The sequence below is a fragment of the Numida meleagris genome, chromosome 18 (genome assembly GCF_002078875.1).
Source record: "Numida meleagris isolate 19003 breed g44 Domestic line chromosome 18, NumMel1.0, whole genome shotgun sequence".
Taxonomy (NCBI): Eukaryota; Metazoa; Chordata; class Aves; order Galliformes; family Numididae; genus Numida; species Numida meleagris.
The window spans coordinates 2,359,992-2,380,398 of record NC_034426.1 but is presented as its reverse complement, the minus strand read 5'-3'; the positions used below and the strand labels follow the sequence as shown (position 1 = coordinate 2,380,398).

General features: G+C 41.8%; 1 long non-coding RNA gene across 2 annotated transcripts; it reads left to right on the top strand.

Annotated features, from left to right (window-relative positions):
• On the top strand, positions 3,384-14,948 carry LOC110407542. 2 transcript variants are annotated; one of them, XR_002443926.1, is made up of 6 exons: positions 3,384-3,606; positions 3,841-4,347; positions 6,116-6,217; positions 6,580-6,762; positions 7,903-8,587; positions 12,367-14,948. It is a non-coding gene; the product is annotated as an uncharacterized LOC110407542 (long non-coding RNA). The 2 variants fall into 2 exon arrangements; XR_002443925.1 differs by having other exon boundaries at positions 3,841-4,384.

Genomic DNA, 20,407 nt, shown 5'->3' with positions numbered 1-20,407 from the left:
ACGTTTTCTGTCTAGCTGAGCCAGTGCCGTGTAATTTAAAATGTGGGGAGTGTGCGTGTTTGCTTCTGTATTAGGACAAAGGAGGAATGTATTTGTGTATCACGTTAGAGGGTGTCAGGGTACACATCTGTTACTTTTAGTATGAAAAGGGCTTTCTCCATTATTTTGCGAAAGAAAATGTTCTCTTAGCATCCAAGGCCCTTTAAATAAACGAGGACTTGTCCCTTCTGTCAAATGCTGCATAAACTCAGAGGGAACAACGTGTCCTCCCTCAGCAAGACTTCCAGACAAGAGAGCTTTATTCTTTCAGGTCTAAGTAACAGAAGGGATGGCTGCAGTGCACGCGGTGCCTTTAGTGCCCTCCTCAACACAGCACCCGAAAAATCAGAGCTGGAACCGAGAGAGTAATGGTTTTGTGGCCATTTAGCAACCATCTGCTAAAAGATGGAGATCATTCTGTGAAGGTACATGTGACTGAAAGGTTAGGTAAAACCTTCCAGTGTGTGTGTTTGCGATGAAGGACTGATATTTATTTGGTATAGTTGAAATTGCAAGAACTCTTCTCGCCTCAGCGATTTGTATCTGCTACATTAAGATGAACACTGAAAACCTTAATGTGATGTCTGAAATGATGATTAATTTACGGCATTCATCTTGGTTTGCTAATCATTCTGGCTTTAGCTGATATTTTTATTTGTAATCTCCACAGTTAAATTGCCATAAAATATCATAGTTACAAATACATTAATGAGCAGTTGAAAGGATATGACACATGGTAATTTAGCAATTAATGCACACATAAAGAAGCAAATTCAAGAGAAAGATACTAATACATGTATGTTGTAGGGAAAACAAAGCAGGGTGAAAAAAATCCAAAAAAAGCTGCAAACTGGACAATAAGCACATGAGCATTGCAACTGTCTCTCCAAACGACAGTCTGGAGATATAGAATCATTAAAGCTGGAAAAGACCACCAAGTGCAACCATCAACCCAGCCCCACCATGCCAATTGCACGTGTCCCTCAGTGCCACATCCCCACGGCTCCTGAACACCTCCAGGGACGGTGACCCCACCACCTCCCTGGGCAGCCTATGCCAATGCATCACCAGCATCTCTGAACAAAGAAGAACAAAGGGCACAGTAATGTCACAAAACAATCTGGTGCTGAGCAGTTGTGGTACCAGCTGGAAAACGTCCTCAGTCCATGCCTGATTAAGCTCTGCTTTGCTGTCTCCCATAGTGCAGACAGATAGAAAACGTCCCCCATTTAATAACACTTGCACTCATCGCTTCCACTGCGGAGGCACTGGGGAGTTCCACGATAACATCATTACATCACAGCAGTGTTATAGGAAGGATGAAGAATACCTACATCTGCAGGCAATCCAGAAGAAAAGCATTTTCTTCTGAACAGCAATCAGAAGCTTAAAAGGAGGTGGGGGAGATGATGAAATAATCACAATAATTGCACTGCTTTCAATACACTTAACGTGTGGTGAAGTTTGTGGTAGAGTTGGTTTATTTGTTTAAACCTGGCTAATTTATCTCCTGCAAATGATGTCCATGATTAACTGCATTAATATGATTATCCTTTTCAGGTCACTGTAATTGCATGAAGGAGAAATTTAGAGTTATGTTTTCCTTTTGTTGACTATTAATTGCTCATGTAGCTCCACTTGGGTGTACAGGGAGAGATCCATTTCTTTCACGGCATACAGAGACATAAATTACATGAAATTGAGGATCTTTTCCCCCACTCTGTGCAGGCAATGCGTTGTTTGGTGTTTATTCTTCGCAGAAAATATTTAGTCATTAATCTTACACAATACAGTTGGGCATTTTGAAATAAAGAAATTAAGAGTTCAACCACGCTTTCTTTGAAGGATTTGTTTTACAAGGTGTAGTGAGCCCCATGCCAAAATCATCTGTAACAATGAATAGAAGAGCTGAAAGTGGTAGGAGTAGGAGTGACTTTTTGGTTCCTTTGAAATGTCTTGGGAAATTGCAACTTATAACAGAATGGGAAGAGTTTGGAGAATGATGTGATAATATGAGATAGAGCCTGTATCGTAATGGATTGCAATGTTTAATGGGATTCTGACTTACAAACATACTCATTTCCTTTCTCAACACTCTTCATGAAAATGTACGTGTCAATATGGGTCACCGCTGTCACCCTGCTTTCATTCAAACATCCATTGTAAATAATAATGAACATTTAAGAACTAGCAGAGATTTTTTAATTAGCTCAGTCCCTCGGGCACAACTATATTGCGTATCTTGAGTTCCACAATTCTCTTTTTTTATGTTCTAGCATTACCTTGATAGTACATATGCTGCCATTCATGAGGGGTTTAAAATTTAGCCAATTTAATTTCTACCCATGGATTTTATTGTAGAATAGTAAATGCATTTTAATTTAATCCCCTACAGTGAGAATAACTGTTCACTTTTTTTGATTTGTTATTTTTCTGCAAGCATATTACCTATGATAGGACCTGGCTTTGGCGGTTTATGTGCCACTAACTCATATATGATTAAGTTCTAGATAAATAACCTTCGTGTTCCACCATCTTTTGCTTCAGCAGGCTTCTTTCTGTCTGAGTGGGAGGCAGCCAGTTCTGGGTAGCAGGATTTTTACCTGCCCACATCAACCCAAAAATGGGCGATCCTTCTGCCTCTAGCTCTTCCTTGGCAACGGCATACATGCACCTTCAGCCTCCCCCCATCAAACAGATAGCAACGAGTGTCAGGACTGCAGGGTTTCAGTATGCTCCGTGATCATCAGAACATCTTGTTGGGAGTGCGCAACAGGGAATACACTGGATTGAATGGTAGAGGCAATGACATTTTATATATATATGTTTAACATAGCGTGGGTTTTTTTTTGCTAGAACACATACCAGTAGCTTCTGGGCAGCTTTTCCATTTGTTTGTAATATCCTTTTCATTGATGCTGTGTCCCAGTAATCAATAAAACTTGATTAAGGATAATAGTGAAAAGCAGCAGCCTGCAACCTCATTAAATGTAAAAATCCAGTGCAGAGTGTGGTGAGTAGAGTCAAAGAATCATGACTCAAAGGACAAATATGTGGCTTGAGATCAGAAGAAACTCAAACTGATATTGCCAGGATTTTTTCTCATGACTTTGTCCCATGAGAAGGAAGTTATCATTTCCTTGCTTTGGACATGGATTTACAGCTGGACAGGAGAAGAAACCCTGTGTGAATAAGTGTCTTGCTAAAGATTTGCTTTTGTTTCAGATGAAACGGGAAAAGTTGCTTTAGTATGACTGAGGAAAACAAAATAATTAAGGAAAAAGCTATATATTTTTGGAGGCTTAAAGAATGCTTGGCTAATATTCAATGAGGCATTTTGCTTTTGTCTCAAGTAGTTCTAAACATTGTAGCTGTGATTTAAAACAGTTGACATTTTGGAGTGAAATGTCATCATTCCAAATTTTTAAATATTATCTTTTTTTGTCCTCTTTTTTCTAGATGTCTCTCAAGGGACAGCATATTGGAACACAAACAAGAACGTGAAGTGTTTTGAGTATGGATTCTTCCATTCCAGTAAGGACTGGCTGTCAGCAGTTGTGTTTGAAGGTCTGCGTGGAAATAAACTTGTGTCCTGATTTTGGGACTGGTGAGATTTCCACTCTTTGAGGATGAGAATAGAACTGAAAAGCTGAGGGCTGGCAACTGGAAATCCTTAAAGCTTGCATTAGTGACTTAAACATCGTAAACTATTGATTTAATGCAATCATGGGTTGTTTTGGTTTGCCTGCTGTTTTCTAAGTTGTTAAGAGTATTCATAGGCCTTTCTCCATCTCTTTGTAGCACCACAAAGGCATGGTGCTCTCTTTTTCATAAAATGGGAGTGTCATATCTCAGCACTGGGAGCTGTTACTTGAAACAGTGAAGCCACACTGGAAATCCGTGAGATAGGAAAGTTTTCCCTGGATTGTTTGGTGCTTGTGGGAGCATGGGTATCTGGTGAGAAAAGAGCTGGTATCCGCGGCTCATCTTTCTCTAAATACTTCAGGCAGTAGGTACAGCAGGGAGCAGAACCTCACCTCTGGAGGGTCCTTCCTACATAGGGGCTGTTATGGGTTTAGAGGTTGGAGTGCAAGACTCCAGGATGGTTGGTGGCTGGGGAAGGCTGGGTGCTCTGCTCTTCGCTGAAAGAGTTAGGCAAACCTACCTTGATGTAGGAGCTCCTTGTTCACATTCTGCATTTGTTCCTCCCCTCTTTTGCCTCTGGAGCTGGAGCACATTGGAGCTCAACCATCGGACAAGGATTAGAGACTTGTGTGTTCTAAGGCATTAATAAAAAATATATTCCAGGTGGATTCTGTCTCTTAAACGCGTCAGTAGCATTAAGGTAATGTTCTAATTACCACATTTCAGAGAGTAAAATGAGACGTTGAAGTAGAGGTACCTGACAGGAGATAACTTGCATGCTGCTCACTTAGTGTGTCAGTGCAAACTTGGTGTCATAGTTTGTAATTTGCCCAGTTAATCAAGGTTGTGTTTGAAATTTTCTCTTCTGCTTTCCCCCTAAATGGGAAGTTAAGTGCAATTCTCTTTCTAGAAGCTGTTTTTAATTTTGGCCATCCAGTAACATGCTCCAGTAATGAAACTTATACCTCCGTTTAAAGGTCCTTTGTGTAATTTATAGGCCCGATTTTCTTTCCTCATAAATTCCCACCCTGCTTTCTAGGGAGGCAAAGTGTACATTAGCCACTCTCCCAGGAGACTTCCATACTGTGCGTATAACAACTGTGAGATAATAACTCAGCCAAGGAGGGCTGCGTGCGCTCAGCTTCCAGCACCATGCAGAATTGGGTCCTCAGCTTGACCCCACTATGAGCCAACAAGGGGCTGTTTTTCTTCCAGGCAGTAGAATTTTTTGGCATGCAATTTCTTCCGAAGCACTGACTCATGGGAGGAGGGGGGAGCGGCTTTTCCTTTTGCTCAGCTTGCAAGCCTCTGACATGGGTGGTTCTTAGAAGTGTCGTTGGGATGCTGGAGCGCAACCGTATTTCTCATTTTAAAATCTATTTCGAATGACTATGTTAGTATGCTTTACAGGATGTAAGCACTGAGATACAACTGCGAACGTGCTCAGAGAGTTGGCTTGGTCAAGCTAAGCCACTGTTGTAATTTCTCTTCGGTCCTGTGGTTGGGGACCTTTTATATTAAATTCATTAGTTCATGGTAGTTTTGAGATGTAACATAAGCCTCCAAAGGGATCTTAAGCTTCTCTTTTTTATTAAAATGAAATCTTCCCTTGGCATTTCTCTAGGCACTTCTCCAGTCACAAATAAAAGGGGCACTGCTGAAGGATATTCTGCTGCACACATAAATGCCAGCAATCCAATTAAAGAAATGTTTAACCTTTTGTAAATAAAGCTGTGGCTCGCGCTGCCTTTTAGTTGAGGGAAAAAAAATAACTAATTTATTACTAAGCTTCTTACCTAAGACTGATATATGTATTCACAATATGGTTTACAGCACTATAAGCTCAGAATACCATTACAATTATTCTGTCCAGAAGGTCAACTGGCTGCTGGTTTGGAGGCTGTGTTTGTAGATAGCTCTGCTAAAAGGGATGTTCTTCATAAAAGCAACCTCTGACCTGACAGCCTGTAGTCACAGAAATTCTGATCCAGATTACAGAATCATAGACTTGTTTGAGTTGTAGGGGACCCATGAAGGCCATCCAGTCCCACTCCCTGCAATGCAGAGGGACACCCAGAGCTCCATCAGTGCTCAGAGCCCCATGCAGCCTGACCTTGGGTGTCTGCATGGATGGGGCATCCAGATGTTAGGCACTTTGCAGTATTTTTTATATATTTCCATGTCTGAATATGTTTTTTGTTAGAACGAGGATCATTTTCCAGTTGCAAGGAGTACAGGCAGATTTAGATGGGAAAGTGTTCAAGCTCCAGTGTGCTTTGTTCTGAGTGTTGGTCAAAAATTGTTTTCCAAGCTAAACAATTAGTTCTTAATCTGAACGCCAATTCTGTATTGCCTCTAGAAAATCTAAACAGTGTAAAATGCCATGCTGTAATTTGTCTTTGTTGCTTCTTTTGCTTCTGCTCTGAAACAGGGTCTGTTGGGATGTTCTGTCCAAGGAGATTGGTCGGAGGTGTTGGAGCGAGCTGTGCTCAGCTGGACCTGGCAGCAAAACTGGGAGAGGCTCACAATGAGGGTGAGAGGAAGGAGGAAAACCAGACATTCCCCTGCTTTTATCATCGTGTAACTCCATAGTGCTTTAAACAGCAAAATCTGTGCTGATAGGAAAGCCCATGCCTAAATCTCAGTACCAGCTTGGATGGTAAATTTGAACAAAGAGAAGATTCATAAGTAGAGACTCAGACTGACTGGTATGCTCCAGGCATGTAAACCTACTTAAATTCTGAAATAAAAGCAGCATACTTCAAAACTAAATACAAATAAAGAAAATTGTGCAGTGCAAATTTCAAGTCTGCTCCTTTTCTTTCAGACTTGAGAAGAAGAGCCAATGTGCCTGAATGCTTGTCTAAGTTTTCTATCTGTGCTTCTTGGTTTCAGGTAGGATATCAACTCTGCACGTGAATCCTGGCTCAACTTTTCTGGATCTTCTTCTTGCTTTCCCAAGGAAGGTTACACGAGAAGCTCTGAATCCCTGTGCTGCAGCAGGAAGTGTTTCGGAGGGACTGAGCAACTCAGGAGCAACTCAGTCCTGTGGGTAGCAGCACTGCACTTGCTGCAATGGTAATGAAGAAGATCAGATTGGAATCCATAGCTTCTTAGCTTCCTTGGGTCAGAGCCTGAGCTCTGTATTAGCAGAGCTCCTTGTTCTTGGGGCCACTATATGAATAATAACACCATCAAAAGATTTTTCTATACAGGTCACAAGGAATCTGGCTGGGTTCTTGCACAATTTTACTTCTTTTGCAAGTCACGTACAAGTGAGAATGTTTTGCCTTTGCATAATCATTCAAGTTAGTTTTTTTCCTGACCAAACCAGCACCTCCATTCTTCTACCCCCAGTTTCTAGCAAGAAAAACAATGCAGAGGTTTTGGGAAGAGTATTCGGTTGTTAATTCCTTTTCCAGAGGAAAACCATCTCTTCACAGGATGTGAGTGCCAGAAATCCCAAGAGCCACTTTGAGGGTGGTAAGGTATTGCCATGAGCTGCAATGCCAATTCTGTGCGCACATGCTGTGTTATTGCTGATGCTGACATTCCCTAATCTAATCTCACACATTGTGATGCTTATGCCAGCCTGCTCTAGGATGAGCTCCTCAGCGTCTTTAATTGGTGGGAATAGACAGGTCCACTGTCTGCATGTTTGATATGTGTGCAGTTTTCCAGCAGGCTTGTTCTTTTCTTTTTGTGTTGCTCCTTGAGTGCAACTTGGCATGGTTTTGGGGGTGTTTTGGTATTTTATTGATGTTGCTTTCAAGGCAGATATGTTTTCTTTCCCTTGAAAGCTATGGAAAAACCTAAAGCTTCTTAAAAAATAAAAAAAATAAAGCCATTCAGCTTTTTGAAAACGCATAATTGAAGAGCTCTGAAATAATTGGCTTATTATAGTGCACCCGTAAAAATGAATTTGCATCTCATTTATGAATTCCCTTTTACATGAGACTGATTGTTCTTAATGTGACTTGCATATAATTTAGCATTCTTTACTCAAACATTTTGTAGCTAAACACTTTGGGAGGGAAGTTCATTCCAAAATCATGGTGCTAGATCTTAGATTATGGAGCATTCACAAATGGTCAGAGTGTTCACAAACTGGATCCTGCAATGTTGTGCTCTCAGCGCATTCTTTGCCTCTATGTTCCCACCTCAGCTGCATGCTGTACTGCAGAAGCCAGAGAGTACCAAACTAATTCTTTTCTTTAGGGGAATCCCAGATATGAATAAAGACTGGCAGAAGATCTCACCGAGAGCAGCCCTGCAGAGAAGGACTTGGGGTTCTGGTGGAGGAAAAGCTGACATGAGCAGCAGTGTGCACTTGCTTCCCTCAGCTCAGGAGCAATGCATCCTGAAGAAGTCGCAGAGATGCTGCAGGTGTTTGCAGTGAAGTTACCCTGATGGTCAAATTCTCTGGGGGTGTGTGAGGATTGGTGAGCAAATGCATTCCAGCTGGTGGGCTGGGACATCTGCGTGTATCAAACTGTTGGAAACATCCATCCATAATGCTGCCAAATGCTATTTTGTTGTATCAGAAACAGGGTGCTAACACAGACAGGAATCGTCACTTCCCCGTATACTTCTGGTAGCCTTTCCCATGTGCAAGCATTAGTTTAGGTAATTACTAAGTCTGGTCCTGACATCTCTGACTCCATTTTGACTGGAAGGAGGAGCAAAGACAACCAGAAAGAAGATGCAGCAAAACAGAGGGTCACCTCGTGGAACAAGGGATTCCGAGCGAGTGCACGAATAACAGCACGTGGCTGAAGGAGAGGTGACAGGCAAGTCCCCTGCATGAGAAGTTCTGCAGAATTAGTGGGCTGGAATGGCAAAAGAAATCATGTACCAAAGTTCTCTCCACTGGACAGAAGGAACATCATGGTCTTCATAAGAGGTAAGAAACTAGTGTTAATCTCTGCTTGAACACAGCCAATTAAGAAAATATTGATGCTAAATGTTTAGCAGTAGCAACTGTAGCAAGCCCTGGTGGCATAGAACCATAGAATGGCTTGGGATGGAAGGGACCTAGGTTTGAATATCAGCAGTTTCAAAAACTGGATGCTTCTCTATGTGTTTTTTTGACAAGAAGCATGTAGAGAATCGAGTTTTTAGCTGATCTTTGTTCAGCTGATGGAAGGTGTGTTTTAATCCTACTGCTTCTGTTTGTTACGGGCTAGCAGGTAATTGTTGCATGGCTGAGGCGAGGCGAGGGAATTCTGGATTGAAAAATTATAGAAGAACCTTAGGCTCTTTTAGACAAAGTAAAGTACACAGAGATTCATTAACTTCAGAAGAATAACCATCAACTTTGAGTGCAGATGCATCAGAACAGCAGTGAAATCCTTTTTGTGTTTCCTTTGCCTTTCTTTTTGACTGGAAATGCTCTCAGTTTAGCCGTGCAACAAATCCAGACAGAAGCACCAACACCAAACAGCCGGGGAAGCATAACTTACCCCTGCAGCCCCTTGCTCCTCTTACATTGATTTGCAGCAGAGATTACATTTGGTTTCAGAAATGTGGAGATACTACACCGTTAAAAGCTACCATTTCATATAGGGAAATTATTCACTTTATACATGAGAGCAGGTCAGAACAGTGTCAGCACCGATGCTGGGTGTTGCTGGGCTGCCACATGCTGTTAGGGGAACAATTACTCCAGCTCTGAGCCCAACCCAACTTTAGGGCTGGAGCTAATGAGGCACGCGGTGCGCTGCAGAAATGGGCTCAGGAGCTCAGCTCAGGCGATCCCTGCTGCAGCTGTTGTGCTAACGTGTTTCCTCTCCTCCATCCGTTTCACTGCCTGGCAGACTTTGTTATTGTTTTGCTTCGAGGTGGTTTTACACCTCAGAATCTGCGAAGGGTTGCAATAAAGATTCTGAGTGTAGGGGTTAAGCAGGATCGATCTGTTAGCTTTTCCAAAACGAGTGCTGTACCGCACTGGCCTTTGAGGGATAAATGTCTTATTCAGACAAATCCACGATGCTTTTCAGAGAGAATCACTTTGCTGTTGCACAGCTGTTGTCAGGCAGCACGACTGGTGCGTGCATTGCTGGCGCAAGGCAGCCAGCAATGGGCTTCTCTTTGCTTTCTTTGGGGAAGGTGGAAACGTGCATTTCCAAAGCAGCTCATTGTTCAGTAAATGTCTGCTTTTAATTCCCAAACAAACTCATTCTCATTCTGTTCCCATCTCCAAAGGTGAATTCTGGGCATAATTTAAAAGGTTCCTTTCAGCTTTCACTAGTTGGCAATCAAAAGCACCCATCATCCTGGATCCAAATGTGCAGTCTGTGCTTTGAGCTAAAACTTGCCGTTGCGAGTAAGGAACAAGCTGGCACAGTGCATGTTTTGCAAAGGACACGCCATGATTACTACCAGGCTAAATTAACAGTTGGAGAGAGACAGCAGAGAGGAATTCTTAAACCTGTCCCACGTTCATTACTCACCATGGTTTGTGTATTTCACTGCCACGGATCGCCACGCAGACATGATGCTCATTATCTGTGCAGGAGGTCGCCTTTGCGTGCTGGAGGAAAACACTGGTATGCCTTGCTAATTTGATTTTAATATCTGTGCCACACTATTGTTTGGCCTAGAAATTAGATTGCTTTTTACTAATATAATTGGCTAATTAAAACATCTTCTTCTCTAGGAGATGGGGAAGATACCCACAGTCCTTCTGTGACTTGGGACATAATAAAGTAAACATGAGTCAGTTCGTAATGCAGCAAGAGCTCATTTGGAGCACAGACAGGAGTGTTTAATGCAACTTCCTTTGTAAGTTTTTGAGATAATTTAGGGTCCCGTCCTCCATATTTGAAATGGAGATGCAAATACTTGGAACCGAAGACTGACCCTGTAAGACTGCCTTGGTGATACCTGACAGATCGTAGGCTCATTAAGTTGGAAAAAACCTGTAAGATCACTTAGTCCAACCGTCCACCTACCACCAATATTGCTCACTGAGCCATGTCCCTCAGCGCAACATCTACCCTTTCCTTAAACACCTCCAGGGACGGTGACCCCACCACCTCCCTGGGCAGCCTGTGCCAGTGCATCACCACTCTTTCAGAGAAGAAATGTTTCCTAACATCCAACCTGAACCTCGCCTGGTGCAACTTGAGGCCATCACCTCTTGTCCTGTTGCTGTTACCTGGGAGCAGGGGCTGACCCCCACCTTGCTGCAACCTCCTTTCAGGCAGCTGTAGAGAGCTCTCTCCTCTCTGAGGAGAGAACTTACATTTAAGTGCTATCAGTTCTGTGTGTTTGTAGAACTCTATGTATCTGGTCATTGTAAGTTCCCTGTGTTGGGCTTGTTTTGACGTGTAATGCAATACAAATGAATCAAGTTGCACCAAGACATGCTCCCTCTTCCAAAGAGGGAAATGAGGCTGATTTCATGTGCTGACACACAACCCTGACTTTTCTTTGCCTTAGTATTAGCACTTACCACCCAGCCTGAGTACCCAGAAGGGAAATTGCTATGGGTAAAGCCACTGCCTTCCCTTCTCCCCCTGCTTAGAAGTGATGTGAGCTAAACGTGTGAGGAAGGGACAAGTGTTACCTCTGCCAAAGCAGTGAAGATGGAGGAGAGTGCGAAGTAACTTCCAGGAAGCAGATTGCTCTCCTGCCTCAGATGCCGACTGTGAGAGCCACAGACTCCTTCCCCTAGGATGCTCATTGGATTCCATGTTAATACACCACCCTCCAGACAGGGCTCAAGGAAAATCACAATCTATCTTTGAGTCTGGAAAGAGTTTTAGAGACTTATGCTAATCATATTTAATTTGTGTGTGCAAATGATTTTAACTAAATGTAGGCTTCCCTTAGTATCTTCAATTAAAAGCTCTGGATATACTCCAAAGTTGCAAATTCCTTCACTAAGCCAGTAGGGAATGATAATGAATTATTGCTAATATAGCTATAAAGCTTTTATTTGCATAAGTAATATGAAGCTAATGTGTGGATAAAATTAAACTTTAAAACGAAATATTATTAAAACAAAACTGTTAATGAATTTGGACACATTACTGAGCAGGTATATTTGGCAGCTGGCTAGAACAGATAACTCTAATAGAAGTCTAGTTGAATCAAAATCAATATTGAACGCTGCATAACACACTGGAGATAGTCTAGCAAGTTATATGTGCTCGTCTTCTCAATTTGAGGTGCTTCATCATTGTTAGCTTTCACAATCAGGACTAGAACAAAAGAAGGTGTGATTATGGGAGAAGGAGAAATGAATCCATGAATTGGAGTCTTTTGTTCCCTCTTTATTGGTGTAATTAGATTGTCTTGAGAGAAAGCGTTCTGAATTCTCACAAGAAAAATTGAAGACTGGGAACTTGACTTGCGTAAACAGAGCTTTGCTCCTGATTATATCCAGGTGCTCCAGTGTGGAAAGGTTCATTACACTTAGTGTTAGGCTTTTGTGCTGCCCTTTTTCTATAAGGCAATGTACACAAAACTGCATAAAGCTCCCCTAGATGTCTGACCTCCATATCCCAAGGCTTCTCGCATCTGGGCTAGACATAGACTGTGCTACAAATGCCAACTTTTTCTGCCATGGAGACAACTTGGGGTCACGGAATGTTTTGAGTTGTAGAGAAAGAAGCATTTTTGGGGGCTGGAGGTTTCATTATCATGACAAATGAATTCATTTTCTCTTTTCCGCAGGTGGATTCAACACTTCATCTTTTTGCAGAGGCCAAGACTCTGACACTTGGAAAGATGAAAGTCGTCAACTCTCAGCTGGTGTTTCATCCAAGGGGAAAGGCCTGTGTTGACTTGAACCATCTAAGAATGTGTCCATATCTGTGCTCTTTCAGAGCAGGCATTTCAGAAGTAACCCAGGGAAGTTGTTGCATTTCCACAGGGCCTGTGTACCTGACCTACATACGCAGCTTTGAAAATCCCAGTCCTTAGGAACTACAGCAAAACTCAGTGTTGCTCTATGATGCAGAAAAGCCCACTATGTTTCCCTTTATTTTTTCTCAATATTTTATAGGAAAATGTTTTGTGGGGAAGAAAAACAGGAGATATTTCCACTTGTGTTTAATTTCAGTTACTTGAAGTGTTTCTTTGGCAGAATGAAATTAATTCCTTTTTTTATACTGAGAACAGAGGATGTGCTATGAAGCTGGACCTGGGTAGTATGGTAATCAAACTGGCCAGTTAGTCATTTATAGTTTGATGCTTAAGTGTTGAACCACAGTGGGATGCTGGCCTGTTTTGTGTCCAAAAGAGGAGACTGGTGTTTGGGATACCAAGGATCCCCTGCCATTTTTGCAGGTGTATTTTCTGGTTTTGCACAGACAGCTGCTGACACAGGCACTGCCTCTTGTTCTGGTCCTGGCCTCAGTGCCCAGTCCTGTGCCAGCAGGACGCACAGAAACACTTCACCCCTGGAACTCCCAAGGAAGTTATGCCGGGTCTCCTATGAGCCTTGCCTGTTCTAGGTTCTTGATACACTCAGGTCCTGAGGTCTGCACATCCTGAACTGCCAGGCTGTTGGTTTTGGCGTGTGTGCATCTGAACTAATAACTTGCTCAGTGCACTGGAGACTGTATGAATAAACAGGGAGCAGTGGGAATAAGCCCAAAGCTTGTGGGACTGCAGCATTTCTAATACCTTCACTGAAACACACCTGTTGTTGCTTTCCCCAGAGGGAAATTTGGTGTTCTGAAATCCACCGACACATAAAGATGCAGGCCATGATTTTAGATCTCTGATTCAGCATCACCTGAGTGGATTTGAACTGTGATTTTGATAATCAGATAAGCACAAACTGTGCCTCTCTGCTGATAACGTGAATGTCAAATCTCAGACTCGTGCAATTGGAACTGCTGACTTATTAAACTTGGAAATTGGGCTTGATAATGGAAATGGTAACTCAGTGAGCCTTAATTACGGCTGCAGTGCTGGCCATGGCCTACTTCTTTACCTGCAGGAGGAGTTCGGTGTGAGGGGGTGAGCGTGGTAGAAACCATTTGTCATGAATGGTGTTAGGTGTGAATATGGGCTTTCTCCGTGCTGGTCACCAGGCTCAGAGGGTCAGCATTAGCACCAGGAGAGTAAAACACAAGCTGTTAACCTTTCTTTTGTGCCACGTTTTCAAGAGTCAGGTTCAACATTGAAGTGGAAACTCGGTCTGCTGTGTTGCTTTAATATTAAGCAAGCAAGCTTGGGAGGCTTTGATGAGGCAGTATTAAAAAGTTTTACCACAAATGACTGTTCAGATGTGAGTTTACTCAGTTCTGCTTTTGTTCACTACTGCTCCTCAGTTTTAGAACTATTTGAATAGAGAAATGCATGTCATCATTTTCAAACGCTTAAAAGACAAAGCCAATGTTTCATCAATTTATCTATGTCCCAAATGGCCTTTCTATCCAAGACTGTGCTTGAAACTCTGAATTATAGGCATAAAAGATGAATAGAATTGTAATGATTTGCTTTAAAAGAGCACTAAGATTTGGGGAGTACGATGAAAGCCTGCTATAGCCTAAGCATTTTTCTTCTGTGTTGTTTTTCAAAGGAACACACTGGCAAAATCAAAAGAGATGGCAGGGATATGTTTTATATTACTATACAAAAGCAAACAGATGGTTTACTTTTTCTCCTTTTTAGAATATGTAGCTACTGCATTCTCATTACATCTCTTGGAATGGTTTCAGATATCAATTTAGCTTGCGAAGCTGAGTTGATTGAATAATAGGTTTATCACAATTTCAAATCAATTAGAAATACTCCTTGCCAGAGGAGGAGATGGTTTACTTAAATATCAATAATAAAACTGTATAAGCCATGAATTACTTTAGACTATTTAGCATTATTACATTTCCCTGTTACAGGGACAGTTCTGCTGATATCAGTTGGCAGGAGCTGCTGGAGACGGGGTGGGCTCAATTATGACCAGATGTAAAGTAGCTGTCAGGGTCTCCAGGGGCATTGCTTTGACTCTTGGTGCCCATGCTAGCAATTCCCTCCTACCATCCACTGCCAACCTCTTCCTCCTCTCTGTCTCACGTACTTCATACAGTATTTCTCCAGAGGGAATAAAATTATCCCGGAGAATCTAAATTTTAAAGAGAAGAGGATTGAATGAGGTGATATATGTGGCTTTTAAAAACCCAGGTGGAATACCGTGTTATCAGTGCTCTTCTTAGAACAGTGTTGATTTTTATCATTCAATCCGTTATTAGTTCAAAACATGATTCTTTCCTTAATCTGCAGTGCCTTTCCCATGGGGTTCCCCAGTGCTAAAACATTTCTCAAGCCCATTTCTCTTTGATGAAGGAACAGTGCTGTAGCTAACTCTCATGGAAATTAGTTGCCCTCAGAATCGCTGCATGCATGAGGGGTGGACATTTCTGCCAGGACATGAGTGTTCCTTGGGAATGTGTTCTTTCCATGCAAGAAAAGACTTAATGCACAACAGCAGGACCCACAGTTCTTGCACTGTGTGACAGGACATGTTTTATGGATATCTGCAAACTTGTAATTTGCAGGCTGCCTGGCAGCTGGCTTGTGGAGGCTTGAGCTGTAGCACACTGGCTCATTATTAGCCATGAAGTGCTGGGGTAAATTTACATGTTGCTTAAGATAATTTAGATTAGCAAATAGATAAATATTGTCTTTCCATCCTCCAATGGAATCTGAAATAGATCTGAGGTCTGTGAGCTGGGCCTGGCTTTGAATACAGGAAATGAGTGTTGAGATCAAAATTGGGATCGTGTACTGAGAGCAAACCCCAAGCTACGGAGCTCCTTGGTGTTGGAGCAGGATAGCAGCGTTACAACGCTCGGACTCAGTTGAATCCTGAACCAGTGTCAAATTTTTTTGCATTTTGTCCACAGTTTTATTCCACTGGTGGCTTCTCAGGTTGCAGATTTTTAATTTAAATGAAGGGAAGAAGTATTTCTAACACCTTTAAAGAACCAGCTCCTGTCACCTCTCTAATTTTAAGTGTGAACAACCCTTGAAAATGTTTCAAGACTCCAAGTGTGATACAGATCTTGCTGATGGGTGCTTGGAAGACTCATCAGAGCCCCTTGGGCTCCTCGGGCTGCATCGTTGGCCTTGGGCTAGAACTGGAAGCACTGCTTTTATGGCAGAATTTAAGATGCACCAATAGCTTTGACTTTGAGTTGAAAGATGTTGAATCACAGAAAGCTGCTTCTGGCTGGGGCAGAAGGTAGTTCCTGGCTTGGTCTTTCCAGTGACCTTTCCCCACACTGAGCTGCAGTCGGTGGGGTCAGCCTGGGCCACTGCACAGGTTTTTGGGTACTTCTGCTTTGTTTTTATTTTCTTCTGTTGGCATTGATCCCTGGAAGACAGTGAAAATATTTATCCAGCGTAGGCAGGGTGACACATATCTCTTGTATGAAGAACTATTTGATGAGCTGTTAGTTTTGAGTGCCTTTCCTATTCATTGAACTAATTAGCTCTACAAATCTTACTGTCAACCAGTCATATAGCCACTTATTTATTTTCCCATGTGCAGAATTTTTACTTTGCTGCCTATATGCAGAGCTATAAAACCAAATGCACCAAAAATTGTCTCTTAGTTGGATATAAATGGAAACAAAATACGCTTGGAATTATTATTACACGTGCCATTAATTTTTATTTGAACTGTCTTATAAAAATGCCAAACTGCTTTCGTTGTTTTTCACTGTTGCACTCATGTAAATGTAGAAGGGTTGTTGATTTTTTTTTTTCCTTCTTTTAATGTTGTTTTACTGTCTTCAGTGGGTGAGTATGGAAATGACTGCCAGAATCAAGAGAGAATGGAGATTTTAATGCTTGACATGGTACCCGGAATCTCCTGCTATCACTGTTTGCTACGTCCCTTTAGAGTTATGGCTTTGTTTTAACCTCCTCTTGTGCTTTTTCCCCTTTTGTAAGTTTAACATTTTTGGCAGCCTTTTCAACATCACAGTGAGTGGAGTTAAGTATTTCATGCAGTTAGGAAGGTGTAGCTGCTAACACTGGCCCATGCTGTGATTAGTCACAATTGCTATGGCTCGGAGGGCATTATCTTGAAAGACACCTAGCAAATGTGTTTGTGGGAAGCAAAAATAGGAATGATGTGATTCATGCAACGGTAGATTGGACTTTGAGCTTGAAAGATGTGATTCATGGCACAAATGCCTCTTGTGATTTGATCTCTGTGGCATTTCTGATTCGGGACAGTATCATGGGGGCTCTGGAGGCTGGGAAGAATTCGTCAGTAAGCAGTGCTGCTCACATGGAGAGCTGTGGAGTGGGGCCAAGGCGGTGTGTGATCACCCCGTGAAATATGGGCAGATGTTTTATAGATGCACAGTTGCCTGCAAAAGTTGCCAGTAATCCCTGGAAGTTGTGCAATGTAATGGTCAACTGGAATTGTGCTGCCTGTTGGGAAGGGATTTTCCATTTTGTAACCTGATGTATCCAAGTCATCAAAGCCAAGATTCTTCTTCTGCATATGCACGTTGTCTGTTTGTGAGCAGGGATTACGTGGACCTTTTGGCCAATTGTAAAATGGGTGGTCTGTGTTATAATGGGCCACATGGTATTCATTTTTTTTTCTCATGTTAGGCAATTATTTTGTTATTTTAATTTTAAGTACACCTCATTTTGGAAGCAGAAGTAATGGAGTTGTGTAGGAACTACTACAAACACAAATTAAACTGTATTTGAAAGCAAGCATTTACATTTTTTTTCCGACTGAAGAAAGCCCAATTCAAATGAAGCGTAGACAAACAGAGCGTGTGCAGCCCAAAGGCAATGAGTGGTGAAAGCATAGCTGTAAAATGGAAAACTGCTAAATAGAACTGCACTAATTAGCTTCAGAGTGCTCTTATTTAACTATTAGAAATGCGTGTCCAATTTTGATACGTGAACTTCAAAAAGGATGTTGGCAAAGTGGAAAGGATTTGGAAAAGGTTTACAAGAAAGATTTGAAAATCATGCCATCTGAAGAGAGACTTAGACTCTTAATCTCTTTATCTTGTTTGAGAAGAAGAATAAACGATTACTTGAAGAAGAGATCTGTGATAATAACAGCTCTTTAATCTAATGGTAGAAAGGACAAGAGCCTGTGTTTGGCAGCAGTAGCTAGACACGGTTAAGACAGAGTTTTGACAGTGGATGTAATTGAAAGCTTGAGTAGCTTCAGCGTGCCGTGCATGTCTGCTGTTGGAGATCTGTGTGCAGCTGAATCCTCAGAACTGGAGATCTGAGGAATTTCAGAGTGCTCTGTGTTAGGTGTGTCAGGTAATCGTAGTGGAGCCATGGGAAATACGACATTCCTAATTTTAGCAAGAAACCTGGCAAGCTTGGGAATGGATGTGGTTGGCTCTGGTAGTCAGCAGGATGATGGCAGCAAAGCAAGAATTGGTAGGTAAGCTGGAAATTGTGAGGAAGACCCTAGGTCTGCTTTTGTGGTCCATTCTCTATAGATTCCCTTAATGCATTGTCACATGTTGATGTGATGGCACATATCAGAGAAGGGATCCTCTTTTTTTTTTTTTTTTTTTTTAATGTGCAGTTATTATCTTAGGGGAGAAAAAAACAGTCTGTGAATGATCAAAATACACTTAAACCAGTACAAAACTCCGGAGTTAGAACTGTTCTCATGTCAAGTTCTACCAAAAAGCTCAACTGAAGTGGAGGGAATGGGGACAGAGACACAGGAAGAGCTGTTTAAACGGTGGAAATGAGGGAGCTTAAAGTTTCATGTTTCTGTGGTTGGCACGCACTGCTGTCATGGATAAAACCTTTCTCTCTGTGCCGTTTTCACCACCATAATGCATCCTTTGTGCTCTGACTCTTCTTAAATATCCTTCCCATCAACCAGACCTTATCCTGTGCCAGTTCTCTGCCCAGTGATTTTTCATTTGGGAAATTGTGTAAATTCTCCTTCTGTAAATCAGCAGGTACACACAAGACTCTGTCTGTTTGCCAGACCTGAGTGAAACCAGGTAGACTTGATTCCGGGTGGAACACACAGAAATGGGCCTTGAGTTGTAATATCTAGGCTGTGACCACCTAATGTTAGGACCATGGTTTTAACTTGGGCCCACATCTGACTGGCAACACCAATTCTGAAAGGATGCAATTGTCAATATTAATTAATGGGCCTTGAGTTTGAGAAACTTCTCTTCTTTGGTGCTGCAGCCCCTCTTGGTCATCATCAGAGCACAGTATGTTAGTTGAGTTTTCTTTTCTTTAAGCATCTCATCCGTATTGTTGTTCCACCTGAAGCTTTACCTGGAAGAAAACACTGCTATGATACCAAACTCATCATGGCTTTGGGAGAGGGTAACAAACAGCTTTCTGAGGTAGATGGAATTTGTTTGGGCAATGCAAACTTTCAGAGAGGTTATCAAAAAGTATTTAGACTTAAGTGTAAGGAATAGAAATTGTCTTTGCAGGGATGTTCTGCATTAGATTAACGTATTCCTTTCAGTGTGAAGCACTGTGTTAAAAGCACATATCCCTACAGCCTGTTCCTCAGAATGACAAATCTCGGCGGTGCCATTTGTCAGATGTTTGGCTGTAAATCATGTTTGTACCTCAGATAGTAGGAAACTGAGCTTACAGTTTTATGCTTATGAGAGGTCTTTGGATTTTAATTCAACTTGCAGTGTAATGTTTTCTTTAGTCCCATCGCATCGTTGTCAAGAATACGTTTCAGTACTATTTTGAAACACTTCCTTGCCAGTAAGCAGTTCTGTCTTGGCAGTCCTAGAAGTGCTTTTCCATATCAGCAATGGTGCATGAATACTGAAAACTCACTAGAGAACTGTGCTGTGTGTTGGGAGAGATTCTAACTCAAAAAAAAAAACCAAAAAAACCCAAATGCGTAACTGGTATTTAGAACGTTACTACAGGAAAATTAAGAATTAGTCATCTTTGATGCAGAGTTTAATTTTAATTTTCCTGACCTTTGATGCCATTTCTGTGCACGTCCTATAGGCTGCTGCCCAGGAAGAATGTATTGCTTTTGATGTACTCTCTAAAATGTTTTTTTTTGGTCAGAGATCTGCTAACGTAGCGATTGTAGGATGTAGATATACTCCCCAGTGGAAGCAACTTATTATGCTTATCAGAAAAACTTAGACTAAAGAAAGCGAGGCCATTTTTTAACGTTGTTATTCATCGTTTTACAGCTATAATAAAATTTGGGGAAGGGAAAAACATTCTCAGCGAAGCATCAGCGCAAATCTCCTGGAACGCTGTTGCCACGCTGGTTAGCTCTGCAGGAGGAGGTGGGAAATGCCTCTGGGAGGGCCACACTGAGTACTGTGTCTAACAGGAGCAGGTAAAAAAAAAAAAAAAAAAAAAATCCTAGTAAAGTTTTAGCAATCTTGGCTTGAAGGGTAATTTTCTTGTCAACTCTGTAATTAATGCACCATACATTACAGTAGCCTATTGTTATTCCAGAATGCCAGGATACATTTCAAGCTGAATAGCTGTTTAACAAAACACTTGGCAGATTTATTACCCTTAGGTGATTCTGTCAGTCAGCATTTTCGCACGTTTAACCTGAAGTAGGCAGAATCAATTTTGGTATCTATTTTACGAAATGCAGAGCTGCTTAAATTAAACCACACACACATTTGCACAACCCCCTAGAAAATCAGAACTTGTATTGGATCTTCATCTATTAGCAGTGAAACAAGAATTACCCTTGCAAGCTCCTTGTCTTTTTCCTCCACAGTCAAGGCAC